General features: G+C 38.9%; 1 protein-coding gene across 1 annotated transcript in view; it reads left to right on the top strand.

Moving 5' to 3' along the window:
* The first annotated feature begins 7,856 nt into the window (after positions 1 to 7,856).
* The window catches only part of LOC145769438 (programmed cell death protein 5-like), a 28,842-nt gene continuing 23,493 nt past the window's right edge, over positions 7,857 to 13,205 (top strand). The window contains exon 1 of the mRNA XM_082581091.1: positions 7,857 to 7,921. The gene's annotated coding sequence lies outside the window, so the exon portion shown is untranslated. The remainder of the gene's footprint in view (positions 7,922 to 13,205) is intronic.

Below are 13,205 nucleotides of genomic sequence, written 5' to 3'. Positions count from 1 at the left end.
TAGAAAGAACTCATCATAAACCAAAAAACGTTGGTATCACCAGTAGATGCATCTTAGTTTCACATTTCTGTTATGGCATTGATATAGCGAGTGCTGCAAGCTAGGTAGAACACCGATTGATTAATTGACATGTATAATAATTGATGTATTTCAGCTACTCAATAGTTAGATGAAATGTATGCTCCTATGAGAAGTTCTTGTAAAGATCAAGGTGGGTTGTTATACCTGAAGAAAGCAATCGATATATTTATCAAGTGAAAAAGTCCAGCAATAACGGCCTTACCACTGAAACGTTTACCGCTTGTATTCAGAACATGGGTGCAGTTCCGAAACTTGTGTAGCAGAGGAATATGCCCAGTTGTTTGAGTTAGCTGGTCGTGGAGGTTTGTCTGCTCCTACAGAGCTATGTTTTGTTGTCACTTCTTTGGCTGTTCTAAGCTATACAGCAGCTCTCGTAGCCGATGAAACCGTGAAACACAACTCTTCACTTTGAGAAACCAGCGTTTGACTGCTTCAGTCATAAATACAGTACAATGCAGATTAATATTTTTTGTATGTATCACTGCACTACATTATTGTCTATCTGTTTGTGTAGTGATTCTACCCCATTCAAGGAACTTCAAACATACTCCAAAACCAGGCAACAATGAGCGACTTGGTAGTCGTGATACCTCCCTTTCAAGGGTTAATATGCTTGCCCGTGGCAGCAGGGGACTTGGAGCCCCGGGAAACACATAAGCCTAACAATGTCGGCGTTGTGGCAGTAATAATCATCTTTGTTTAATTTTCCAAAAAAATGAATATGGTCTTATAATATTGGCGATTCCATGTAGCCTTATGATTTTAAATGTATACTAAAATTACGTTTTATCTGTGTTTGCGTATTTTTCCTCACCATATATGGTGATTTCCCTAATCACGAAGTTTTTTTCATAAACACGAAATACTTTTCTTCACCCACTCTTTAATTCTGAATAGTTATATTTTTTGGTGGTAATCACTTCTAGATACTCGCGTCTACTTTACAAAAAATTATTTTCAGCTGAAAACTCCAACAACTTTAAACATACCAACGAAAATCGTGATTGAGAGCAAGGATTTCGTGGTTCAGAGAAAATCTCAAATGCGTAATTGCGCAGTTGGGAAAATTCGTGGACAAATCAACAAATCAACAACAAATCTTTCAATAGCACGTTTATTTTGGAATAAATTTACTTAGGTTTGACATGGTTAGCTCCTGCATACCTACAGATTATTTTCAGATAGTTTCATCTGTAAAAAACCACCAAACCTTGGCGTAATGGATCCCGAAAACGATGTTGGTCTACTCTATAGGACATTTATTGTTTCCGAGTGTTTTTCGTTGTTGGTTTTCGCAGATGCAGCAACGGCGTATTAACAACGATCTGTGTTGGTTTTGAGTGCTGTTTACTTGAATGCTGTTTTGAATGCTGTTTACTCCTAACAGTATTTTTAGTGTAGCCTCAAGCAAAACTCAGCTAAAATTACCTGTATCGTATTGTTTGGTTACTTTTAAAATTTTGCATGAGTAAGTTTTAGTAAAAGCAGTAGGCGTTAAATTCAGTGTTTTATCAAACTCTGCCTGACAGGCGGTGACCACAAGGCGATATTAGAAACGTTACGATTGAGATCGGGTCGGCCTACATATGGCAGCCGTCTTAACGAGTCGATCGTCCCGTAACGCTCTCTAAGTCCCCGGGTTAAACTTTACAAAAGTACCCATTCTAGCGCCATTTTGTCCGCCATATTGCATTACCATTATATTGGATTTTTGGAGGTAATTTCTAATGCCATATTTGAACTCACAGACCCCAAAAACCCCTATAGGAGCACCATAAATACCGCCAAAATACACGTCGTTTGGTGAAAAGGCTTAAAAACTCATATTTTGGAGAATTTATGGATACCCCCTTTTCAGGGGGCATGTAGCCTACATGGGGGTTAGGGTGGTCCAATATGATAATTGTTTTCATATTGCGGATTTGGCTACTACTCCACATATTTCAAGCACTGTAGCCTACCACGTTGCCATCGTGAAATTCGTCAAATAACACACCCAGTGCCGGTCTTTGGGGTGTGCGAACTGTGCGATCGCACAGGGCCCGCAATTTAGGGGGCCCGCAATTTACTCAGAAAATGCAGTAATTTTTGTCATTTTCAATGAAAAAATTCAACGAAGGAATTAGCAAACAAGAAAACATAGAAAAACAACCTATTTCGTTACCTGAACATTTCGTACCCTGAAAAGATCGATAAAAAAACAACTTTTAGCCGAAGTTGCTAATCGGAATTGCCGCAAACATTTCAAAATTTCTCTCGATCTTTTCAGGGGACGAAATAGGTCGAAATTCGATTTTGTTGACAGCGGACAAACGTGTCCAGTCTGAGCAGCTATCTCGGCGGACAAATTGAGTCTTACGGCGGGCACACGAGATTTAACTTTGATCGTCATGCTTAATTTTTTTATGTTGATAATTCTTCACTCTGAAAGGCCTTCATCAGACCAGACCATTGAAGAGTCAAAGCGCCCTGTAACTGCCCAATGCACAACATAACTAATTAATTTACACCGAACGAGGTCGTGTGGCTTCTAGCGTCACAATGCTCTGGGCAGGAGTCGGAAAACTTCTGCACTAAAGTTACTATTTTCTGCTGTGCAAAGTTTCACTAGCTTTTTATCCTTAGGTTTATTTTTGCGTGTCATGTGAGCGAAAGTGATGGAGACCAAGTAGGCCTACTGTAGGTTCATCGTATTTATTCTCACTTATAAAATTTTTCCTGGGCCTTTTCTTTCTTACTATAATACCAAAACTTAGCCTACTCATATGATTTAATTTTGTAACCAACCTTGCCTTATCAATATTACTCGGAGATCAAAGCCAGACATTGTGATGTAACACTTGAACCAAATTGCGCTGATTAGTGTAGAAGTAGGTAGCCTACTCCCATCCATTCTTAGCGAAGAATTCACCGTTATTATGCTGATTCAATGTCATCAAACGTTGAAGCAACCTAAAAATCCAAAGCTATTCTGCTTAAATTGAAGTTGCTGAAGGTTGCATACAGACACAACATAGCTTTATTTCCGAAAAATGCCAAAAAAAACATGATCTAATCCTTTTGCTATGCCACCGGACAGCACCATTTAACAGTAATTTCATACCTAAATTTTTGTTAAACATGCTCTCAGAATGCCTCAAATTCAAAGTAATTTTTCAAAATTTTCTGGGGGAGGCCACCCAGACCCTCCGCCGCTAGGTGTCGCCTTCGGCAAACACACCGCCAGGCTTCGCCCACCGACCGTCAAACCACCGCCCTTTCTCCTTTCTAAATACCTAGCTACGCTACTAAATTGGATCATTGTCATTGGGGCCCGCAAAGCATTTTCTGCACAGGGCCCGAAATATCCTAAGACCGGCACTGAACACACCCCCCTAGAAGTAGGCTACAGTATTTAGGTCTACCATACTTATTAACAGTGTTGGGCACGATAACTCATTTTTCAGTTAAGCGATAACGATAATCGATAAACAAAAAATGCCTAAAGCGATAACAACAGACGATAAATCAAAAAAAGTTAAGCGATAACGATAAACGATAAAATTATCGCCGATAATGTTCGATAACGATAATTTTTTTTTCTTCATTAGCGCTGCCCCATCCCATGCAGCACGAACTGTTTTCATCAACATGACAAAAAATCGAACATTATATACTGTAAAGGACAAAACTTTTTGTAAGTTATGCATGAATAGAATCGCAACAGCGGCAGTGGGCATCGAATCTTCAACCTCTTGATCCAGAATCAAACCACTGAGGTAACCACCGTGCTTATATAGTTATACCTTCAGATACCAGCTGGATGCTTTTATCAATAATTAAATCAAATCAAAATACCATAAAAAAATTCCAAACTTTGTATTTTACTTTCTGCTAAAAGGGCTGTTTATTGCAAAGTCAGCAATAATTGAAAAAATTCGCAAAAATGCATAATGCTTGAAAATTTATCAGTAGGCCTAATCTTAAGCGTTATTGGTAGCAAAAATGTGCATACTGTGAAATCCATCAAGCTTGTCAAATTAGTCGTGTTTGTTTTAGAACAATAACATAATTATCGTAATTTACTGATAATTTCAGATTATTTTTTTTGTTTTCTTTGTGAACACTGAACACTATCATTAAATCAATGGCAGAACGCTGAGTTGTTGAGATAAGAATTACAATATAGGCACTAGTATTAGTGGGAATAAAAATATTTGATTGAGTTACGCTATGTCGCATAGGTAGGCTAATTGAAAAAGGTTATATGACTACTGTATTTAGATTCAATCTGTTTTCAATTTTAGTTTTATTAACTAGGTGGCTAGTAAAAATATTACTTTTGATGGTCTTTCCACTTAGCCTTTGTGTTGATCCGAAATAAAATTTATCGGCGATAATCAAATATTGCCTTTGGCGATAACGATAACTGAAAAAAGAATTGAGTATAACGATAGGCGATAAAAATTTATCGCTGATAATTATCGCCGGTAAATTATCGCCAGTAAATTATTTCAAGCTCCCATGACTTTAAATAATAAGTAAAAGACTAAATTTAAGATCTTAACCTGCACTATGCGAAAGCTGATAAAAGCACTACCTTACATAATGCAATATCATTTGCACCTATATAATATCATAATTTAATCTACAACTAAACAGTTTGTCAAAATTATGACATCATAAATTAATGTCACCATCAATCGGTTGAATTGGGTCACTTCTTAAAATGGTTGGAGACCACTAAGCTAGGCAATCGATACCGTGGGTTTGAGCTTTTGTGGCAACACTGAAACGTTTTGGACAATTTGGCAGCACTACCACTACGGTACGTTCCAATCCCAACGACTAAAATTTTCTGACAGAATCAGTTACCGGTATATTTGTTTTTATTTCTGATTATCACAACGAAAAACTATATAGGCCAAACATAGGTCCATCAAAAAGGAGAAACGACAAAACACGGATGTTACAAATTGAGAAATTTGCTTTTAGGCTACTGCAGTTGGATGAGTTTCATTTCACTCATGCTTTGTAATTCAAAACAACTACTATTTCAATGCTGACTGTTTATTGTTTGCCTCTGCTGCAAGATCGCCAAAACTGGTGATCTTGCCTATCTCTGCAACCGGGTAACTAAAAATATAGTGTGCCAATCATCATTAACCAATTTTGATTAGGCTATACAGGCCATGAATTAATCCTCATGTCGAGGGTGTGGCCTGTCTGTCTGTCGAGAATGGGTGCAACCTAGTTCGTACCCTGAACAGTTCGTACCCTCAGTTTGTAACCTGAAAAGATCAAGAAAAAAATTAAAAAAACCAAAGTCGCTGATTGCAGTTTAATAGCACAAAGCCGAAATCGCTGATCGGAGTTTCCGCAAACAACTCGAGGGTTAGGGTTAGCGGAAACTGAGGAAAAGTATTTGCAGAAACTGCGATTAGCGAGGGTTAAGGTTAGAGAGCATAGATTACTCAATGGTTAGAGTTCAAAGGTAAGTGGAAACTGCGGTTAGCGGAAACTACGGAAAACTGTTTGCGGAAACTGCTATCAGCGAGGGTTAGGGTTGGAATTGTGGTGGAAATGTTGATTGCCTTGAAAGAAGATAGAATAAGCTTGTTGTGGAATCTCATTAATACCATTTATGAAAGTGGTGAATTACCTAAGGATATGCTGAAGTCTCTTTTTATTGCCCTTCCGAAAAAACCAAACACACTTGAATGTGGAAATCACAGAACGATAAGTCTAATGTCACATACATTAAAACTGCTCTTGAAAATTGTCCGCCAAAGAATACGAAGAAAGATTTTACCGGAAATATCTGCTTGCCAATACGGATTCATGCCTGACAGAGGAACGAGAAATGCAATTTTTGTATTTCGCATGCTGTGTGAACGTTCAATTCAACATCAACAAGATGTGTTTCTGTGTTTCATAGATTATCAGAAAGCTTTCGATAAAGTACGCCATTTCCAGCTTCTTTCATCACTAAAACGAATTGGGATGGATGATAAAGATTTCCGTATGATACACAATCTATACTACAAGCAGCAAGCCGCTGTCATGCTTCCCGATACAATCACTGAATGGATGGAAATATCAAGAGGTGTTCGACAGGGCTGTGTCATGAGCCCAGATCTCTTCAATTTGTACAGTGAACTCATCCTTAGAGAACTGGAAGATATTGATGAAGGAATTAATATAAACGGAAAACTTATGAATAACGTTCGATATGCAGACGACACAGTCTTGCTTGCAACGTCACAATGTGGTTTGCAAATTTTACTAGATGCAGTTCAAACATCCAGTGAAAAATATGGACTAAAAATAAACATTAACAAAACCAAAACTCTGGCAGTCTCGAAACGTCTTCCTGAACCAACAATATGCGTGTACTGCAATGGTAACAAAATAGAACAGGTTTAAAAATTCAATTATTTGGGCTCAATACTGAATCCAAGCACCCGATGTGAAGAAGAAATTAGACGACGCATTGCATTATCAAAGTCGAGTTTCAACACCATGACAAAAATCTTTAAAGATAGAAAGCTCTCCAAAACTTTAAAAATTCGTTTGTTAAAATGCTTTGTTTGGTCAATTTTGATGTACGGATGTGAAACCTGGACGCTAACAACAAAAACCCGAAAAAAGCTTGAAGCTGCAGAAATGTGGTTTTACCGAAGAATTCTTAAAATTCCATGGACAGCTTTTCGAACCAACAGAGCAGTTCTCCAACAGATGGGCCAGGAGCAGCATATAATGAGATCTATAGAAATGCGGCAACTGAAGTTCTTGGGTCACAGCATGAAGAAAGGCGAACTTGAAGATTTATCTTTAAGTGGAAAAATAATAGGAAAACGGTCAAGTGAAGCTCAAAGATTCACATTTTTGCACAATTTTCAACCACAAATCAAAAACCCTACTAAAATTTGGCAAGACGCACGAGATCGATCAAACTGGAACATCATTGTACATTGAGGGCTGTATCAGCCATGATACCTACAGAAAGAGAGAGGGTTAGAGCATAGATTACTCTATGGATAGAGTTAGGGTAAAGGTTAGCGGAAACTGCGGAAAAATGTTTGCGGAAACTGCGATCAGCGAGGGTTAGAGCATAGATTACTCTAAGGGTAGGGTAAGGATTAGCGGAAACTTCGGAAAAATGTTTGCAAAAACTGCGATCAGCGAGGGTTATGGTTAGAGCATAGATTAGTCTATGGTTAGAGTTAGCGGAAAGTGCAGAAAAATGTTTACGGAAACTGCAATCAGCGACTTCGGCTTTGTGCTATCTTTCTCTCAATCTTTTCAGGGGGAAAATTTTAAAATGTTTGCGGAAACTGCGATCAGCGACTTCTGCTTTTTTTAATTTTTCACTCGATCTTTTCAGGGTATGAACTGAGGGTATGAACTGTTCAGGGTACGAACTAGGTTGCATCCGTCGAGAACAAAGTCTTCCCCTCCACACCTCGCCAATGTGCAATCTTAAAATTTGACTCGAGGTCCATGTGCTATGCTTGATAGCAGTCAGAGTTACAAGTGTATGTTGATAGTCTCAGTTCAAATTTATAAATAGTATAATATTTATGCCTGTATTTTGTGTAATTTTGGACTGCTTTCATTCTAGTTCCTTCAGAGGCAGAGGCTATAAAAGTCTTATGTGATAATTATAGGCTACCACTATAGCTTCTGCCCATTTTTTAGGCTAGTTGTTGATATTTACAGTAATTTACATTGTTTCACTCGATTTGGTTAAATTATTGATTAGTTTCATAACTCAAATTATTCTTTCCAGGGTGGCAGCTAACTAGTAGGCCGTATGATCGTTTTGTTGTCTCCCTATCAATAAGAAAACCTAAACATTGTATGTAACATTGTTTTATGTTACTTTTGTGTTTTGCTTTTGGATGTGGCTATTTTTACACACCTGTTGCCATGGTTACAATCAGGTGTTGCCAGAGTTAGGATTAAAGTTAGGAACTTAGGTTAAGGTAAGGGTTAGAGTTAGAAATAAGATTAGGGTTTTGATCTATGCCCAGGACTAAACAAAATTTCCAAAATACAAGTTTTTGTTTTTAGCAGCTTTAAATTTTTCTCAAATTAGGGCAGAATTCCTTTTCTGGCAACATTATTGAGGCTATTATTACACTGTTTAATTTAAGGCTACTGAAGGCTTTTGAAGGCTACTGGTATGTGTGGTAAAGCAGTTTTGCATCATATAACCTAATTAACAGCAAATGCGGGAGCTGGTATACAATTTTTCCTGTTAAGTGGTAAATTTTTCCTCTTGACTGTTATGCTGTCTTGTCTATAATGTAACATTTGCCCTAATACTGAACATGCAGATAGTTTTTATACCTATGTTTAGTCCGGTACACGACAACTGGGCGAGACAAAGTGGGCGATACCCACTTGGGCGAGACCAGGTGGGCGGCGAGTCAAGTGGGCGAGGAGCCAAGTGGGCGACGGACCAAGTGGGCGACGAGCCAAGTGGGCGACAGCCAAAGTGGGTGACGGAAGCGAAAATTTAGCCGTTCGGAAAAAAAATATGACTTTTAATTTTTACTTTAAAATACAATGATTGATTTGTGGAAGGGAGGCAATGAGAGTTCTCACGCTGAGTTTCACGAAGCATTGGAAGCAACATTTTCATTATTTTTTGTAGTCTAGTAATAGCGCTTGCTGTTTGATGTTAATTTGCATTGTGACATCATCTTGACACATTATTTTGCAATTTGCGGCGTCAGGGTTTATCGTGAAGCTTAAGAGAAACCTCTCAGAAAAGAGACAAACGAATGGCCAAAGAGTGGTTTAAGTCAGTTATGAACGCTCCCTAACCGTTATCAAAGCTTGTCAGTATAAAATATGACTTTTAATTTTTACTTTAAAATACAATGGTTGATTTGTGGAAGGGAGGCAATGAGAGTTCTCACGCTGAGTTTCACGAAGCATTGGAAGCAACATTTTCATTATTTTTTGTAGTCTAGTAATAGCGCTTGCTGTTTGAAGTTAATTTGCATTGTGACATCATCTTGACACATTATTTTGCAATTTGCGGCGTCAGGGTTTATCGTGAAGTTTAAGAGAAACCTTTCAGAAAAGAGACAAACGAATGGCCAAAGAGTGGTTTAAGTCAGTTATAATGAACGTTCCCTAACCGTTATCAAAGCTTGTCAGTATAAAATATGACTTTTAATTTTTACTTTAAAATACAATGGTTATATTTTTTGGACATTTTGACCGAACTCACTATATTTGTTTCGGAAAAGAAAAACAATGCACAATTAGTGTTCCTGACGCTATAAATCGTATGTGCGCGGAAAATCCAATGTCTCATAGAGACTTGATATTAACTTACATTTACAATGTTGTATGTGAAAGTACCAATAAAACTTTAATGGACAGGATCCACCACAGACTATGTGGGACTTCTCAAGAGGCATAAGTCATAATTTTAACTTGGGCACTTAAAAGTCAACTGATATTTTTAATCTGAATGCTCTAGTCTAGACGCTGCGTAGCCGCATCAGCAGTTTACAAAACACATTGTGACTGACAGTCATTACTAGGGCCATTTTGTTTATGACCTAAAAATTGAAAAATATGACTTTATTTTTAGAGCATCAAAGTTATGCTAATCTCTGTAGTTAATGATTCGTATGTAAGTTTTTACATGTATTTTAAACAATAACACACTCGAACAACTACCAAAAACTTCTGTTTCGCTTGAAAATCACTACAAACATTCCAATGTCTAATGCATGTACCTGCCAAACCAGCTACTTAGTAGTTAAGATCTCAGCACTGGCTGACCTAGTGACCTACCGCAAATGTTTATAATATTCAGAGACTGGATTGTGTGTTGCAAAATAATGTGTCAAGATGATGTCACAATGCAAATTAACATAATAATGTTAGTTTTTATATAGCGCTGTATCCATTGCAGAATGCGTTGCTCAGAATACAAAAAATAATAAAAATGTTGCTTCCAATGCTTCGTGAAACTCAGCGTGAGAACTCTCATTGCCTCCCTTCCACAAATCAATCATTGTATTTTAAAGTAAAAATTAAAAGTCATAATTTTTTTCCGAACGGCTAAACTTTCGCTTCCGTCGCCCACTTTGGCCGTCGCCCACTTGGCTCGTCGCCCACTTGGTCCGTCGCCCACTTGGCTCGTCGCCCACTTGACTCGTCGCCCACCTAGTCTCGCCCAAGTGGGTATCGCCCACTTTGTCTCGCACAGTTGTCGTGTACCGTGTTTAGTCGGTGGCCGGTCGATTGGTCGACAGACATTTGGTCGACAGTCATTTGGTCGACAGGACGTTTGGTCGACAGACATTTGGTCGACAGGACATTTGGTCGACAAGACATTTGGTCGACAAGACATTTGGTCGACAAGACATTTGTTCGACAAGACATTTGGTCGACAGGACATTTGGGTTAGAGTTAGGGTAGGGTTAGGCATACGCGCCGACTTCCGGGGGACGGTACCCCCTGTAAATTTATGGTTGATGGGCAACAAAAATGGTTATTATAAGTGGTGTTTCAAAGATAAAATACCCGCAAAACAGCAGCTGATCGGCGATCGCATGGCTTTCTCATATGGTATGGAAATTTCAAAGTAGATGGTAGAATAACTTACGCTGCTGGAATAGTCACGTAACTATTCGCTGTGAGATCAATTATGATTCAACAGAATGCATTGTTTTGTTCGCAATGTGTGAGAATTAAATCGATGAAAGAATAGATGTTTAATGGTCTTGGTCGCAGATATTGCCTGCATTAACGACGTCTCTTACCGCTAATATCACCGAGCCAACCTGGCATCATTGTTTTATGCGGCCGCTAAGGTTTGACATCGACTTCAACGATCACGGAATGTTACGTAATAAGAACGACTATATCCTACACGCAAAAATAGAAAAGATTGACCTCTTAAAACAGCTGTTTCTGCTATTTTGTCTCGTGAGCTTTGTATATTGCTCAACAAGTGCATAGTTTAGAATGGACAAGAAGTCATTAAATTTGAAAATTACTTTTGAATCACTGCAAATAACGTATTCAAAACTTTCACTTCGGCCGACGCCATTTCACACTCCGTAATCTACTTCGACAATGATTTGCCGCAGCAAAAAATGTGTTCATTTTGAAAACTGCCGAGCTGGAAACAACAGCTTGTTCTGTAAGTTGAACCTCTTTTTTGAGGTAAAAATCACTTGCGAACATCTCGACCTATACTCGAGTATATACGGTATTCGATGAAATTTCGATAAAAAACAGAAAAGAAAACATTTCGCCGTTGTTAGCACTTTGAAGGTAAGTAATTAGCAAAACGAGTGAAACGAGGTTAATAAAACTGGTAGCGGGTTTTCACTCTGCTTGAGATGATGATTTTTTTGCATTTTGTTTCGATAACTTCACTGTCTTGATTGTTGTCATTCACTCGCACAAAAGAAAATGAATCGGCTTGTTTTCCAACTGTTCCAATTATGAGCTAACAATATCAAAATTTTTACGACTAGGCGTAGGGTACTGCATGCGTAAAACTAATCGTTTCAAGCAGCGGTTCTAATAAATTCGGCTTGAGACCAAGGTGTCAATATAAACAAGACGGTAAGCCTAATCAAAGACTATTTTAATTGAGTAAAATAGCGTTATTGTTATGACGTCATCACTTTTCTCGCCCCCCAAGGTTTTTTGAAAAGTCAGCGCCTATGGGGTTAGGTTAGGTTTAGTTAACCCTAACCTAACCCTAAAATGAATCGTTCTGTCGACCAAATGTCTTGTCGACCAAATGTCTGTCGACCAAACGTCTTGTCGACCAAATGTCTGTCGACCAAATGTCTGTCGACCAAATGTCTGTCGACCAAATGTCCTGTCGACCAAATGTCTTTTCGACCGTTTAGGGTACCGTTTAGTCAGCCTGTATGTATTGCTGCTGGGTTTTTTGGTTTGTGTATGGTGAAGTAAAGTTTTGGATATGTTGCAGTTACTGGTAGTCACTTTAAAACAATGTGTGACTCACTGACTCATTACTTGCAATGTAGTGTTTTAAGGCCTTTTCAACCTTTTCCTCAATGTGCCTCAACCGTCTCGGACAGACTTCAGACTTTTCCGCTCAACCACACATCAATGGAGAATGGCCACTTTCTTCTCCTGTGATTGTGAATGTGCTGCCGGGGAACAGACTGCAGACCACATTATCAATGTCTGTACCATCTTCAAGCCACCTAATAGAGTGGAAGGTCTGCTCATCTTGGATGATAAAACCAAAGACTGGCTGTTTTCTAGTAGCCTTTCAGTGTAGTCCAGGAACATCATGAATCTAGGGTGGTAAAAGGTTAGACCCTCGGTTCCAGAGGCTTACATGATGAAGAAGAACCTTATTAGCTAAACGGTGATAAAATGTTATATTTGAATTGACAATGCTTGTAAGAGTATAAAATAAATGACACGGCGAGAAGATCACAATAAACATAGCCAGGTTAGACTTAAAAGAACCGGCCAGCCGCACCTCGCAGGAGCGGTGTGATTTTGGTTTGGCGATGCACCCGGGAAGCAGGTCCATCAGCTTAGGTTGCGAGGGTCAGAGTGGGGAGTCGAGGTACCTGTGGAAGGATAATGTGGGTTCTACATTCATTGCGACCCGCACACAAAATTTAGAATGGTGAAGCAGGCCAGGGAGACAGGCTTAGCTTTCCTCAATGTAAAAAGCTTGGCCCATGACGAGTCCGCCATGCACAGTCCACCAGTTATCAATAACATATAAATGTGACATGAAAAGTATTGGATCAAATTCCATACAGAAATTCCATACAACAGCTCTCTTTCAGACAGACGTGTGCTTGAAAAGTTCCTACGATCCTAACACCGGCCGTCCTTCATCATCGCCCCAAAACTCGTGGCACCTGTCCCAAGTTCACCGGTGAAGCGTTGGAACTTCAAAAATTCCGATTAGAATCAATACAGCCTCTTGAATGACAAGTCTCCTGCAAAGTTACCACCACCTGAAATGTGCAACTTAGACAAGGCATTCCAGGACTTTTGCAATGCCTTGATGTCTGTGGCAAAGGCCACAATACCACAAGGCCAGGGCTGGAAAAAATGTTTAGCTTCCCGGGAATCTGTTTTTAGCGAAAAAATTTCTC

The sequence above is a fragment of the Aplidium turbinatum genome, chromosome 1 (genome assembly GCF_918807975.1).
Source record: "Aplidium turbinatum chromosome 1, kaAplTurb1.1, whole genome shotgun sequence".
NCBI lineage: Eukaryota > Metazoa > Chordata > Ascidiacea > Aplousobranchia > Polyclinidae > Aplidium > Aplidium turbinatum.
Note: the sequence above shows the minus strand (reverse complement) of the source record. Positions and strands in the feature narration are given on the sequence as shown.